Raw genomic sequence first — 15,204 nt, forward strand, 5'->3', positions numbered from 1 at the left:
AAGTATGGAAACAGCCAACAACCGAGTACTGAAGGCACACACCCTAGTAGAATGCTGATGAGACAGAACAGAGATGAAGGTCAAGAATCTGCAACAACATACCTCTATAAAAACAAAGCTCAGGTCCTGGACTCTGATCACAGCTAGGGATGGGCTGGAGATGTCTCAGTTTTAAGTGCTGAGGTTGAAGATCAGGGCTGGAAGCTAGAATTCTGCTACATCACAGAACTGTCACCACAGAGTTTGGACCTCAGCTCTAAGCCATCCTAGAGGAAGGGCTGGTTTAACCCCAACCAGGCTGCTTATTAGTCCAACAGCTCAAGACTTGGGCTCCTCTCAAGTCATATATCTTGCTCACCAATTCACTGGGCAATTACCATTAAGAAGATTGCTCACCTGCTATTGCTCTGACTCTGTAAGTTTCCCCCTCAATGACAGGCTGGTCCCAGCTGGTGTGCGTGCTTTCAGGTCATTCACTCTTGATTACTTAACATTAGATGATCTCGGACAAAGTATTAATTCTCTGTGAGCCTCAGTATCCTCTTCATCAAATAGGGATAATGACAGTAAACACTTCATTGGTTTCTGTGAAGATTAAATGAGATAACTAGGTCAAGTGTTTGTCACAATACCTGAAGATTGTGAAACATTTAAAAACACTAAGTATTACTAAAACTTAAGATTTAAGTCCAGGGGATTTTTTAGTACAAATAGAGAGATTTTTATCATATCTCAAAAGAAACTAAGAAATATACTGGAGGGTTTTCATTAAGAGGCATAGAGAGCCCTTACTCTATAGTCTGTGGCTCCATTGTTGATGTGGTAGGGATTATTTGAAGACTGAGTGAGTCTGGGTTTCAGATCAAAGAGAAGAGGGATTTATCATAGAGAAGCGAGTTAGATTTCAGCTGGGAAATAGACTTCTAATTAGCGTCTTCTGTTTGCATCTCTCAAGAAGGAACCTAATGGAGGAGTGGTGTGAGAAAAAGAAAACCCAACTGACTACAATTTTTCCCTACACATTCACTCACTTCATTCATTCATCCATTCATTCATTCCTCTATGCATTACTTCCTTCAGTTAAGTATTGCAATACACTGTACTAAGCACCATGATGACATAAAAAGACCAAGCTAATATGAGAAGATTTGGTTTATCAAACTTATCCCCTAATGCCAGTCTCCCAAAAAAGGAGCTAGTCTCTTGCAGATCATGTGGAAGTCAGCTACTGCAAAAGTTTTAAGTGATCAATCCTGAGGTATCAGATTCAACCATGTTCAAGTATGGCAAAGATTTGGATAAGGCTTTCTAACCAGCGCATGTATCTTGTCAGAAAAGAGGCTTGCGTTCTCTCAAGGATGGTTGTCAAGTTGGTAGATCAGGACTTAGAGCTGAGACTATGTCATACACTTAGTTGTTGGATACCAGTTCTTACTCATGCCAGGGAAGGAATTATTGCTTTCCTAATTAGTTTCTTAAAATCTTCCTGGAATCCAATGCTTAGATTTGCTAGATTGCTGTTTGCTGCTCCAAAGTACAATGGGAAAATGGAGAGCATAGATCTCTAGCATTGTGAATGCCTCCAGAAGAATGTTCTTTCATCAGTCCTACTGTGCACGCTTTGACCTAGTTTTGAGTTTTCTCAACTCACTTATTACTTGTAAGAAGCTCATTATATAAAAAAAGAACAGGGAATCTTAAATATATTGAACTAATTACATTAAGAGAATAATATGACATAGAAAAGGTATGTGCCATGTCCAGGGGGAACCATCCATTTCCTCTACTGATAAAGCTCTCTTGGGGATATTGGATAGAATCCAATCCTATAAATCTGACCACTCCCCTCCCCACAAGTAGCACTTCTACCATATCCAATTACTGTATCACCTGTACCACTCCTTTTGGGAGGTGAGAGGCAGGTTCTATATCTCCATGGGATTAACTGGCCTTATATCTACATCTCTCACCACATGAGGCCCCAAGGGCCAGTTTTAGTGGGATGATAGAAAGTCTATTTTGGCCTTACAGACAAAGTATCTCTCTTTTTTAAAAAAAAAAAAAATTCAGACATGGATTTAAATCAATTGATCTTGGAAAGATTAAATTCATTCTTGCAATGGCAGTGTACTCATTTATCCATGGCCATAATACCTAACTCATGGATTTTGTGAGGATTAACTGAGATAACATGCCTGACGTATAATAGGTAATCATAATTTTGCTTCTGTGACATAGGAGATGTAAAGACAAGTCTAGACAAAGACCCTTGAGAGATTTAGGGATGGGGTTGAGTCTTGATATTAAAAACTTTAATATTTTTTCTGTTACTTTAAATACAGAAAACTCAAACATTGAAGAGATGGTTCAGAAATGAACCTGTACTCTGTACTCCAGCCCGTTAGACACAACCATTGAGAACTAAGGGCTTGAGTACTGCAGCCATATCAAAGGAGGACATTTAATAAATTACTGTGGAAGCCAAACCTCAGTCCATGCCTGCTCCTCAGGAGGACATTGCTCTCTGTGGGTCATTTAAAATGCAATTTCCTTTGAATGGGCTCAGAGCAGTTCTATGATCAGACATGACTGCTTTACTACAGGCACTGGTTTAATGATTTTATGTCATCACAGTAAGGGAAACATGGCATTCAACTGTGACTACAGCTTGTATGAGTCTATTCTTGGAAATCTGTTTCTGTTCCACATGAAAATGTGGAGTTTTGGTTCCTGTTTGTTTCCCAAAAGGCTTAGTCAGTATCTCTCACAATTATCAAATGAGTATGGTGATTTGAAGTCTCAAAGATTGTTCACATACAAAACCCTTCTTTAGAGAAGGAGAGTCGAGTCGGGCCTGAATAAAATTTTTTCATTAGAGGAAACATCCCTCATGGAGCATGTCAATGCCTGAGTCCTCATTCTTGATGGGGAAGAAGCACACCAGCACTAAAAGCGAAAATAACAAAAATTACACATGCTTTCCCAGTGGAGGACATTGCCTCTGATCTTTCACAAACAAATTTCAAGCTAAGAGTCATAAACTCCCTCAATGTCCTGCCCACACATGTAGACAGTTATCACTGACAACATCCACATTCTACTTCCTTCTAATCTCCAAACAAGTGATTCTCTTGCTTAAGGCCAACTCTTCCATCTGTGTTAATGATTCCAACCCCTCCTGTCTCTTCTAGGACCTTGATCCATCAGACTTCTACCTTTGTTTCTATGTTCTCACCTCCCCACTTGCTACTACTGGACCTCTCAGTCTGTAACATGCTAAAATCTTTACACACACACACACACACACACACACACACACACACACACACAACTAGCTCCAGTCACTGACCCATTTTTCTCCACAACCAAACTACTTAAAATAGTTCACATTTGCCATCTCCCATTTTTAAAACTCCTGTTTTCTCTCTTGCTTCTATAAATAAATATGTGATTTTTCCTTGCCTCCTCGTTTCTTTCCAACAATGCTGCGAGCATTTTCTTATCTGTCCTTTTCCCTCTTAAACTCGTGGCCAGAGTCTTCTGCTCTCACAGATCTCCCCAAACTGCTCAGCTAAACTTCATCGGTGAGATGCTAAGAGTTAACTCAATGGTCAACATCAGTGATTTGAACCTTTGGCTACCTCCTTTCCCCTTTTAAAATCTCTCCTCTCCTTTAATATCAGGCTACTATTGTCTATTCATTTCCAGTTACAATATTTTCTCCAAGTGCTGTGCCATACACATTGCATTGTTAAAAGAAAAAGAAAAGAACCTCGAAGGTTGGGAATGTTATAATATAGTAAATATTTAAAAACTAAGTGAGCAAAGCCTAAGTAGATTGTATAAATTTACTCAAGTTACATAGTAATTAAGAGGTACTGGATAAGAAAGCAGTTTTATTGGACACCAATGTATGTTTTCAACTTGTTTCCCTAGCCCTACTTTCAAGGGCACAGCAGGCAAACGTCACACAGGTAGTATATCTGGCCTCCTTGTGATGGAGCCTGTGGCCTGGGCTCCCCTCCAAGGTTTCTGAAATGTCAACCTCAACACCAAGGGTCTGTTTCCTAGTTCTGATGACTTGGTGAGATTTAGGGCCTCTAATTATTGATCTCACTTTAAATTGTTTTGTTTTTCTCCCCTCTGGAATCAGAGCCCCCTTCCTTGGTTATTGATTACTCTAGATAAGTATTTTACATGTAATTCATAATTTAATTGAGTTGCAGCAAAAATGGAATCCTTCTGTATGATCTTAATTACAAATACTTCCAAGAATGCCCCATCTCCTCATCATAGCTCATGGTGCCAACTCTCTTTTTCCCATCATGTCTCTAACTACATATTCTAACATCTAAGAGCTAACTTATTTTTCTCTACTTGACAATTAAGTAGAAGTATTTTCAGAGAATCTGTCTTTTCTTCTAAAGTTTCAGGTAACTAAATTTTTGAAATACCCATTTACTATCTCACCCCCCACATTCAGTGGAGACGCAAATTCCGTCCATTCAGGCTCCTTAGTGCCACCATTATACAGCAGCTACTGTCAAACCCCACACCTAGTGACACCAAGAAGCCAAATTGACATCCATGCCTCTAACCATTTTGTTATATTCTAGTTTTCTTTGGCTGCCAGAGTTTTCACCAGTTTGTTTGTTTTTAAATAGTGAATTCATGCTCTTCAATCCCATGAATCTTTCCAATGGATTTATCTTGCCAATAGGATAGAGTCCAAACTAGCAAAGCTGAAACTTAATAATTGAATCTTTGACGACTGTTCCAGATTTATTCTTCACAGGGCTCCATACTAACCACTTTGAACTCCAGCTTAGTTAAGCACATCTGTGTGATGGTTCCATGATTTTGCTCAAGCTATTGCCTCACTCTGAAATGTTTTCTCCTGGTCCTTCCTTCCCCTTTTCAGCTCACCATCACTTCCTCAAAACTCTCAGGCTTCTCCAGAGGAAGTAGGCATCCTTTGTACCTTTACAATAAACACCTATCTTTGGTACTTACTATAATCTGAATTCCATTGATATAATAGCTTGCCTGCCTTCCGCCCTAAGACTGTTAAATATTTTAAGACAGGGTTTTTCAACCTCAATGATATTGACATACTGAATTAGTAATTGTTGTATGGACTGTCCTGCACATTACAGGATATTGAGCAGTGAACCTGACACCTAACCACTAGATATTAGGAGCACCCAACCCCCACCAGACATGACAACCAAAAATGTCTCCAGACACTGTCAAATGTTCAAGTGGGGGGCAAGGGTAGTCATTTCTGGCTGAGAACCATGTTTTTAAGATAGGAACCATATCTCAAAAGTTCTGTGTTTAAAGCCATCACCTGCAATCCGGACACATTAGTTGACTGAATAAGTGTAGAACACATAATATTTATTGTTTTAGTTACCAACAGACAGTATATATCCTTGTTCTTTGATATATTTCATTACAACTTATACTTTAAATAACAAAAACATTAAACATTTTACTTGTGAATTATACTTTTGAGTAATTCTCAGAGCTAAAGTTTAAATACGATTAGAAGGACGTGAGATTAATTGTATACACAGATGCACAGCACAAAGGCAAAATGCCAAATAAGATACACAGTTAAGTAAGAGCAATTAGCAATTTTGTGAATTGGCTGCCTGTTCATATATATTTTCCCAAGGCTACTGTTTAGTTAAGTTAGTACTTCTGCCAATTATAAATGGCTTCATTGAATGAGCTTATGTTTGAATTTCAAAAACTCTGCATTTAACCTGAAGGGAATATAATCTCCTGGACAACTGTCAAAACAAGTGACTATGTTTACAATGACTCTTGGAAATAAAAGCTAAATTTTTAAAAATCATTTCTAAACTGCTCTTCCTTTAGACATTTACTTAACAAATGTCTTCAGAAGATCTTTTTGCTCTTACTAGAAGAGATATCATGCAGGCAAATAACCTAAGAAGTAGAATCATTAACACAAGAATGTTAATGATTCTCTCTGAATGGCAGGACTAAGGGGTAACATGATTTCTTTAGATAACTCAATATTTTAAATTTATCTTCAATAGCTGTATATTATTTTACCTTTGTACAAACAATGAACTAAATAAAAGTTTTGTTCTTTCTCTCTACTCAAATTTGAGAACACAGAAAGGCTTTCATTTATTTTATTCACCACATGCATTATTATTATTCTTTGATATTTGTAATTACAAATTTTACCTTAGAAATTGCAGATACCACAAAGAAGAAAAACGATTATGTGAAATTTTATTTCTATACTTGTTTAGAAGGTTGTACATTATGACTTGGTAAGCAACTAAAATTAGGAAATCATAAATTTGAAATTTACCATATTGAAATTGCCATAGTCCCCCCACATTAAAATTCCTTTCTCACAAAGCACTCACTCATCTATGTACCAACCAAAGTATCTGGAAAATTAATTACAAACTGTTATAATTACTGAAACAAAGTTTGGAATTACCATCTGCTTATCTCGACTAACAAAAATTAATTTTTATTTGGCTTTTATATACCATGTTAATTTATATACCATCTTATTTACTATTGTCAGCTCAGAGTGGTATTGGGGAATCAATTCCAAGTTCTGTAAAACTAAAGTAAGTAAAGGGACTGTCAATTGTGCATTCAAATGATGCTCCACTAGGTAAGGAATTGAGATTGTTGCAAGGGAAAAAGCCCCCTATTAAGTATGGAAAGCAAGAGAATTCAGAATAGAAAAGCCTATAGTGATAGGGCAGCCTTAATTTACATGTCAGCTATAATATCTGCCTTACTAGACTATTTACTTGGTAACTGGATGACAGTCCTTACACTCGTTACCGTAGCAACTACTACATGACACATAAGGTTCAGAGAGATAGAATATCTTCTTGCAAAAAACAAAAGCACCTTCAATGTGTCAGAGGAAAATTACCATTTTGAGGCATGCTGATGGTGTGAAGGAAAGGTGTTAGCTCTGACTCACTGTGATTTTTTTTTTTCAAATTTCTACATTCTAGCAAAATGTCAACAGAGCTTTCAATATGTTTTTCTCTACTAATTATCACTTCAATGTCTCTTTTTAAAATGTTAATTACCTAAGTATTAGCTTTTGGTTAAAGCTGCTGGAAGGCCTCTCACAAATCAAACTCAACCTACCTTCACAATTTGATTTTCAAAGAAAATCCCTTCAAGGACTCTAGATTATAGTTTAGTTTTTCATAAATGGTATTTCATGGATCACCAGTATCAGTCATTGTGATGCTTTGTTTAAAAAGTATGTTATTTAAAAAAAAAAAAAAGTATGTTATTTGGTCCTGTTACCAGTGGTGAGAGGTCCACGCCCCCACCTGTTGCTTGTGGAACTGGACTTCTAACAATATCCTAAAAAAGAAATTTTCTCGACACGCTCAGACATAGCCCAATCCAGCATCAGACTAGTTTAGTTTGTGTTTTCCACGGCAGTCCATCAGCCCATTGCCTGTGGAGTCCACATGCCTGTGGGCCACACTGACAAATGCAAGACAGCCAAGAGCCACAAGAGAGCAATCTTCTTTGTTTAGGGGATTATATAGCCCCATATTGTCACTGGCTTGCGGTGGCTCTACAAATTCTGGACAACAATCTCTGTCCTCAGATTTGACTCACAGGCAGTAACTTCCCTATGTCACCTCAACTTTACTGGGCATGTGTCTAGCGCCCCTTTGTTGGACTCCTTTCCCAGGTGTTTTGCAGAGAATGGGCTGGTGGTTTCCTGGGGAGTGTAAAATTGCAGTTCCTGGTGAAGCTGCTCAAATGACATGTCTATAATGTCTGGCCTTCCTTTTCTCCTTTCCTATCTATACTTATAATAGGGTAATATGCAAATTGGCCAGGATGCTGTCATATGACAACCAATCAGCAGGAGGGCGGGGCAGTGAGCTATGTGTGGCGGTGGGCGGGCGGCCAGCTGAGGCAAGCGACAGCGAGCTACTTGTGCACGGATTCGTGCACAGACCCACTAGTTATTAATAATTAGCTAATTACAATGGTATCAGTCCAAATCCAGACTGAGTCAGAATATTTGGGAGTGAGACATGGAAATGCGTATTTTTATTAATTAAAATACTGGGTTTTTTATGACTTTTATTTTCTTTCCTCTAAGCCAATACACTTCCTCACTTGAATATCCCTCCTCAATTCCATGTATAAATGCCTTTCATGGCTTACGGCTTAGCTCATCTGTCACTCTTTCTCTTAACAAAAGAGCACTTCCCACTAAGAAATTACAAACCACTACTTTTCTACCTCTCTAATTTGTCTAATTTCTACTTTACTTTAAACAGTGTATTAGATGCATTAACATACATATTATGTTCCTCTTCTCTCTTCACACTGCCTATGAATTTCCTGTAGCTTTTGTATATACTTCAGCTAGCGCAGTACGGTTCTAGGGTTTTGACATCTTTTTTTCTGGTTAGGCTCTGCTGAGAATAGAGACAACATCTATCTACACATGTCTGTGTCTAAGTGCCTGAAACACATAGATGCCAACAAATGTTTATTTAATTGACCTGTATCCAATAATAATTAAAATGATATATCAAAAACTTAGATAAGATTGTTGAGCACTAATTCATTCCAAGTTCAGAGGAGTGTTACTATTAATACCTCTATTTTTACAGATTAGGAGACTCACCCTTGGAGAGGTCAGGCTACCTGCCTTCGATACAACTAATAGATTAGACATCAAGATTTAAAAATTGAGCTGCAAAATAGCAACACAAACTTTAGCTACCAGGTATAGTGCCTCCTTTGCTTAAGGGAACAAAAGCTAATATTTGTTATTTTAACTTCTCTTTTGGACATACATTAAAATACAGATATGAAACAGAAATATCATGCCACGACAGTTCAGCCATAACAAATAAAATCAATACCCAGAACTGAATTTCTCCCCATGACTATGTATAATATAAAGATCCAATATTGAGCATAAAAACAAACAAAACGATAGCACTTAACTGTATGATCTTGCAAAACTCATATCTTTTCTCTAAGTCATTTCCTTAGCTATTCAACAGAAGACTAGAATTGCATGATCTCAGCCTGTAATGTCATTTACAGAGATAAAATTCTATTTCTCATAATGCCTCTTCCCCATTATATAGATACTAAAGTCCCAATGCACAAAATTTGTGCAAGAGTAGGCCTTCACAGCTATGACTGCCTGGGTCCCTCCTTCACAACCTGGGGCAGCTGCCTACATCCCTCCCTCACTGCCACAGCTGCAGCCTCAGCTTTGTCCTGGAAGGACATCCAATCTAATTAGCATATAATGCTTTTATTATTATAGAAGATTAGGCTCAGCGAGTTTATTTCCCCTCAACCTTGTGGGCCATCCTACAAAAGGTTTTACTGTCCATCAAAAGACTTCAGGGTTTCCCTATTTTACTTAGAGCACTTGTACAATATTGTTAATAGTCTAAGATGACTCACCAAACATCCCATCTTTCTCCTAGTCTCTCATACTCCATTTCAACCACAATGGCTTTGCTTTCAGTGCTTTCAACACAGGGCCTTTGAACTGGTTATTATCCCTTAGACCTGGAATCTTTCCTCCCAAGTAGAAATAAGGCTTCCTGTCTCACCTACCTCAAATCTCACCATCTTACTTGGACATCCTATATAACACTGCATGTACATATCCTATATTCCATTCTATTAACTCTTTTAATTGTTCTCATCATTTAAATTACAATTAGCTTATATAATTTATTTCTTCTTCTTTTCATGATGACATGAGCTCTAACATCATAAGTTTTTTTGTGTGTTTTGTATTTAATACTCCTTTATGTTAATAAAGGGAAGATATTTATTTTAAAAAAGCAAGTGTCAAGGCTTAGACTATAAACATTCAATCCAGCTACAATAGAAAGTCCTTGAACTCAGTCTTTTGTCTTCACAATCAAAAGAGAAAAATGGAAAGCGTGGGTTTTTGTGTATCATGAGATGTGCAGGTTATGCGGCTTCGGATGTCTGAAGGACGTCAGGTAATGGCAGCTATCCCCCAGCATTACTGCATCTAATTCTTGATGCCATGCTTTGGAGAAAATAGAAAGAAATCAGAGAAAAGCAGACAGTTCTTATCGCAATGATAAAATTCATGAGTATACCAAAATGTAAGAAAAATCAATCAGAAACATACAGCATAAGAAAAACAACAACTGATTACCGAGGGAATGCTTTCTTTTCTGTAAATATTAAAGAAGAGCAATAAAGAGAAAGAGGCTATTATTCTAATTGTGTAATGGAATACTGTTTTTAAAAGCACTCTGATTTATGTATATATATGAAAATCTGCACTAAGCAAGGCTTTCTTTTCACTTCTGGGGAAAACTAGCATTAGAAGCCAAAATAAGTTTCTTGAAGCCACTGTTTGGCATAAATGGATTCCTGAGACTAGCAGAGGTCATGGAGGACTCCGCATGGGGAGAATCTCCTAGTGAGTAACTGGGATGAATGGCATTTTGCTTTAATGGGAGCGAGTGTAAGAAATTTTTAGGACGTGCATGGTATGGTTGCCCCAGGAGAACACTTTCATTAAACTGGGAGGGGAAAACACACCAAAAAAATATTTAAGTCTTTGAGATACCAGCTCCATTACATGGAACTTTATTCTCTTTAGATTGGAAATAGTCTGAAAAATATATATGCACTGTTCTACAACCATTGACAGGGAAGCTTAAAGGAGCCACTGTGTTGCTGTGGAGAGCCATGGTCTAGAAGTCATGAGACCTGGTCTTTTCCCAGGTTGTATGATGACTTCACTTTCCAAGAGATGGTAAATTACCATTTGTGTAACTTACTTTTGAAACTGCTAAGTGGGGTTAGTGGTTCTCCCAAGCATCTTAAAATGTTGAATGTCTCTTTAAAATGAGAAAGTGTATGGGAGAATTAATTTTTCCCAAAGTAAAGCATTCTTTAAATTCCTATTTAATTTTTAGTAGATTTGTGCAGCTACCTAGGAGGAATAAAATCTTCTCAAGGACTCATCTTATTCCAGTGTTCAAATCATCCAAGACATGTTCCCCATAATGATGGATCGATTGTAGAAGCAGGTAACACTTTCCAACAAGGTTGTTGTTAAATGTGACCATGTGACACGCTGAGTGTAGAAAATGCTGATTGAGTTGAAGGATGTGGACAGGCCTAAAGCAGATGCCTATGAGAGAGCAGTAAGAACGCAAGAGAGGTATAATACAGGGTGGGGCAAAAGTAGGTTTACAGTCTTCATAGGGAAAGTGATAAAATAATAAATACAAGAATAAACTGATGTGTTTCACATACTTACAGCTGTAAATCTACTCCCCCCCCCCCATCCTGTATTCAAAGACTACCAACAAAGCAGTGGGGTGTCCTCAGGAATTTAAAGACCAGAAATGATGGCAGGATCACCAATGAAGACAGGACAGAAAAGGTAAGCAGCTCTGGAGCCAACACCTGATTTATCATTCCAGAGGGTGATCATGAAAATGGTGATGATGGTTGATTAGACTTTTTAGAAAGTCATCAGTTTTCTTTGGGAAGGACTCAGATAGGTTTGACCCCAACTTTGTTTCTCTCCTTCCTACCTTCCTCCTGGTCTGTAGAGAGGACTTTTCCTCAGGAAGCAATGGTCCCTGGTTCTCAGTTGTGCTCTGTGTGGCCACAGTCAGTGACAGAGAGAGTGAGACTCTTCACTTCAAGTAGGAATTCCCCAAGTATTCCAAATGAATACCCCAGTGAACTTCTGTTTTAGTTCTGCTACATTAATGGCACAGTTTCCGAATCATTCTCAGGAGGAACCATGCTGATTTAACCCTCTAAAATGTAGTACTTTGCCTTTTCCAAGCCATCCATCTAAGATTATGGCACTTTTAGGTTGGTACAGTACTAGAATAAAAATAAAGACACCACCTTGATTTTCCAGTTTTGATTTTTTCTTTATTCATACCTATAACCTTAGATATTGAATTATTATCTCCAAGGTACAACCACTATTTTAGGCCAAGTTGCCGGGGTCCAGCCCCAGCGGGTCCAGGGGTCCCCAAAGGTGTGGACGGAGTCGGCGAAGAAGGAATGACACGGAGACAGCGTTCAGTTGATCAGCAGCCTAGCCAGGATCTCCAGCCAGGATCTCCAGCCAAGTTCTGGTCTGGATCTCCAGAGAGGTTCTGGTTAGGATCTCCAGCCAGGTTCTGTGTCCATGTTCTCTTGCTAGGTTCTCCAGGTTCTCCAGCCAGGTTCTGTAGCCATGTTCCCTCGCTAGGTTCTCCAGCCAGGTTCTGTCCAGGTTCTCCAGCCAGGTTCAGTCACCAGGTTCTAGTCAGGTTCTCTTGCCAATTTCTGTAGTCAGGTTCAGTCCAGGATCTTTTGCCATGTTCTCTCGCTAGGTTCTGTCTCTAGGTTCTGAGGCCAGTTTCTGTCCAGGATCTTTTGCCATGTTCTCTCCAGCGAAGTTCTTCTGTCTCTAGAGAACGTTCTGTGTAGGTTCTGTGCCTAGGTTCTGTCTCCTTAGTTCTGTCTCCTGCTGTCTTGTTACATCTGTATTTATACCAGTTGATTCAATCCTATCAATCTCTATTACAAAGGTTAGGGCGTTTCTTATCTCCATTCCAGGGAGTAAAGATTATGTAGCTTAAGCATGATTGTTCGTAGTTAAAGTGATTAATTACCCGCCTGGCACTTAGTTGAGGGGTTTTATTCCCTCCCTAACTTCAGGGAAAAATCCCTACCTGGGGAAACAATCTTTCTCAGAGAGGAGACCTTGGTTAAAACACATAGTGCCAAGAAGGTGAGCAAACATATTAAGAACAGTATGCCATATATGCCAGGTCCCTTGAAACAGCAAGCATGGACCGGCTCCCGGCAAATTCCCCCTTTTTTATTTTTTAAAAGCAGGCATTAAAAAGAAAAACCCAAAATGCTCTCTTGTATCCATTTTAAGAGTAGGATTGGCGCTTTCCGCTATTACCTGAGTCCTGATCTATCACCCCAGGGAGAGCTTGCCAATCCTGCACTTTCCCAGGGTGGAAAGGCTGCAGTGGGGTTAAGGATAAGGCTCCGTGGGCCTACCTCCTCCCATGCCTTTACATTTACCTTTCCTTCCTCAGAAGAGCATGGACATACTTCTTGTATAAAACGTTCTGTCTGACTGGGAGTAACCTTAATTCCTCTGCTAGCAAGCATATGTGTTAAAAGATCAATACAGAGTCTTCTTTCTTTGGACTCAGTATGGCACATCTTCTCAATCTAAGAATCAATACAGAGTCTTCTTTCTTTGGACTCAGTATGGCACATCTTCTCAATCTAAGAATCAATACAGAGTCTTCTTTCTTTGGACTCAGTATGGCACATCTTCTCAATCCGAGTTCTGTACTATCCACCTTCTTACCCTACTTATCCTCTGTAGGGGGGTCTACAGTACCCTGGTGGAGTCCTATCCGTCCCAAGTGTGGGGTTCTCAATGGGGTGCGGGGGGGCTTACCTAGGGGAATCCTGTTCCAGGAGTTCCCAAAGGTGTGGACGGAGACGGCAAAGACTATCCACCCTATTCCTACGGTGGAGTCCGATCCGTCCCGAGTGTGGGGCGCTTACCTAGGGGTCCCTGTTCGGGCGCCAGATGCCGGGGTCCAACCCCAGCAGGTCCAGGGGTTCCCAAAGGCGTGGACGGAGTCGGCGAAGAAGGAATGACATGGAGGCAGCATTCAGTTGATCAGCATGGTTGGGTTCTCTTGCCTGGTTCTATTGCCAGGTTCTGTAGGTTCTCCAGCCAGGTTCAGTCACCAGGTTCTAGTCAGGTTCTCTTGCCAATTTCTGTAGTCAGGTTCAGTCCAGGATCTTTTGCCATGTTCTCTCACTAGGTTCTGTCTCTAGGTTCTGAGGCCAGTTTCTGTCCAGGATCTTTTGCCATGTTCTCTCCAGCGAAGTTCTTCTGTCTCTAGAGAACCTTCTGTGTAGGTTCTGTGCCTAGGTTCTGTCTCTCTTGGTTCTGTATTCTTACATCTGTATTTATACCAGTTGATTCCAATCCTATCAATCTCTATTTCAAAAGTTAGGGCGTTTCTTATCTCCATTCCAGGGAGTAAAGATTATGTAGCTTAAGCATGATTGTTCGTAGTTAAAGTGATTAATTACCCGCCTGGCACTTAGTTGAGGGGTTTTATTCCCTCCCTAACTTCAGGGGAAAATCCCTACCTGGGGAAACAATCTTTCTCAGAGAGGAGACCTTGGTTAAAGCACATAGTGCCAAGAAGGTGAGCAAACATATTAAGAACAGTATGCCATATATGCCAGGTCCCTTGAAACAGCAAGCATGGACTGGCTCCCGGCACAAGTCTAAATTTTTCATGTACTTTCTAACATATTTTTTTCTCTTTCCTTTGAAAATGTTCATGAGAGAATCATCCCAGTATATTATAGAGGTGTGCACTGGGTCAGCCTAGCAGTCCTTAGAGGAAAGTCCAAGGAATGCAAGAGATATAAAGCACCTATGAAATGAAGAAAAATCTGAAAGGTGAGATACATCATCTGTTAAGAACTCAGATATCCTGAATACTCATGAGTCAACATAGAGTGAAAAGTAAAATAATAGGAATTACCAGTGATTAAGCATCATATAAGTAATCTTTTAATCATGTACAAGGTGCTAAGGCTATATCTATCAATTTATCATATATCTATCATTTATCTGTCATCTATATTTATCTATTTATCTATGCATCTGTGTATTTATGTATCTAATTCCTATTACTTTCTCCTTGACCATAAAATCACCTTGGAAGGCAGCACTTTACTATTAGTCTTATTTTATAGATGAAGTATTGGGACACACTGCTGTTATTTAGCATGCCAATTTCAAGTACGGGAGCAAACTATACCTGGCATATCCCATGCTATTCTGCAAATCTTCAAATATATATTTGTAAATTATCAATTTGTTGAAGTTACTTAATGCTATTTTTCATTACATACACAGCTAAATAGCTTAGTTTTTTCATATTTACAATACTGAATGAGTTTAATGACCAGTGTTGTGAAAGAACAAAATATAGCCATTTATGTCTTCCGAAAATAAAAGCATATTCTGCCCAAAACTATGACTCTATGCTGGTGTCAAAAAGTGCCCACTTTCAATCATCAAAGTTTTTGCTAACTCCCTTTGATGTTCTGCTT

General features: G+C 39.0%; 1 protein-coding gene across 3 annotated transcripts in view; it reads right to left on the reverse strand.

Moving 5' to 3' along the window:
* Nucleotides 1-15,204, reverse strand: part of LRRC4C (leucine rich repeat containing 4C) — a 988,415-nt gene that overhangs the window by 778,181 nt on the left and 195,030 nt on the right. The window contains exon 2 of one of the 3 annotated variants that reach the window (XM_081099067.1): nucleotides 103-585. The exons of 1 other annotated variant lie outside the window; for it this stretch is intronic. The gene's annotated coding sequence lies outside the window, so the exon portion shown is untranslated. The remainder of the gene's footprint in view (nucleotides 1-102; nucleotides 586-15,204) is intronic. One more of the 3 variants, XM_081099066.1, reaches the window with a different exon arrangement.

The sequence above is a fragment of the Myotis nattereri genome (genome assembly GCF_964212035.1).
Source record: "Myotis nattereri genome assembly, chromosome: 9".
Taxonomy (NCBI): domain Eukaryota; kingdom Metazoa; phylum Chordata; class Mammalia; order Chiroptera; family Vespertilionidae; genus Myotis; species Myotis nattereri.